Here is a 1,512-nt window from a genome sequence, read left to right on the forward strand (position 1 = left end):
GTGGCAGCAACAAGCTTTTTCCTGTGAAACATGATCTGTTCCTGGAAGAGAAGCCCAACTTCAGCCTCAGTGTCTTTATTAGATGTTCAATGTGTGGCTTATAGGAAAGACTGTCATCAATCACAATACTGAGGTATGTGTACGAGGCCACCGTTTCAATAGAAATACTTTGAGCAGATACAGGAGAAGGAAATAAAGCCGGACCTTCTTTCTGTTTGTGAACAACATGACTTTGGTATTTTTAAAGCCAGTCTGAGCCAGCTGAGACTGAATACTATCAACAGCTGCTGTAATGGTTTGAAAACTATGTTGATGGTATAAAATGAACAGATGCATCTAGATTTTGTGCCACACCGTTGACATAAGTAGCCCAGGACAGAACCCTGTGCACTCATTTAGTGACATTTAAAAAGCTGGAAGAGAGACCATTGAGCTGAACGCACTGCTAATGTCCAAAAGAACATTAGAGAACCAGCCAGCTGCTCGGTCTGAAAGGCCTATTTCCAGTAATCTGTGACATAAAATGCTGTGGTCAGCAGCTCAGCTCAGACTGGGAGCAGCTGCTACTGAGTGTTGCTGGAGTTCCTGTGCTGTTAGATCCTCATCCTCTCCACGCACCTTGGAAGTAGGTGAAGTTGTGCCAGAAGATTTTTGTTGTTGTGGTCAACAGTGTCAAAGGCTTTTGATAGATCAATAAAAAGAGCTGCACAGTCGTTCTTTGCATCCAGCGCTTCATAGATGTCTTTGATAACTTTTATCGAAGCAGTTCCAGTACTGTGCAGTTTCCTAAAACCAGACTGGAAGGGAGATAAAATCATATTTTCATCCAGATAACTTTGAAGTTGATTATTTACCAGCCTCTGAAGAACCTTAGATAAGATACAGAGTTTGGAAATTGGCCTGTAATTATTAACTGTTGAAGAATCACCAGCTGTCAGTGGGGGAGTACAGAGGCACACTTCCACATCTGTGGTAAAGCCTTCTGTTGTAGAGAAAGATTAAAAATATAAGACACTGGCTCAGCTATGATATTTGCAGCCAAGTGCAAGAAGGAAGGAGAACGATTATGAGGACGGGCCGAGTTTCTGGTGTTAGGGCTATTCAAAGCCTTACAAACCTCTTCTACTGTGACAGGTGTAAAGGAAAAGGTATCAGTAACCAGGAACTACGAGCAGAGTTGTGTGCATGAGATTTACCATCAGATATTGTGCTGAACAAAGAACAAGAAGCAACAAAGTGTTTGTTAAAGCAACATTTCAGTTTTGTCTGACACAGGAGTGGAGTCGATATTTAAGTGTGGAGGAAGCTCTGAGGAGTCACAGCTAGCAAAGACACTTTATGGTTTGCCAAAACCTCCTACGGTCGTTTGTACTGTCAGTCGTTAAAGTAAAAAATTGTCACATTGGATCTTGATGATGGAGGCAGTGATCCGAATACACAGCTAATGAAAACGTAGCCAATCAGCATCAGAGCCAGACTTCCTGCCCAGGCCTGGTTTCTCTCATGTAGGAG

Source organism: Pundamilia nyererei, unplaced genomic scaffold (genome assembly GCF_000239375.1).
Source record: "Pundamilia nyererei isolate P.nyererei 1_Seehausen unplaced genomic scaffold, PunNye1.0 scaffold00048, whole genome shotgun sequence".
Classification (NCBI taxonomy): Eukaryota; Metazoa; Chordata; class Actinopteri; order Cichliformes; family Cichlidae; genus Pundamilia; species Pundamilia nyererei.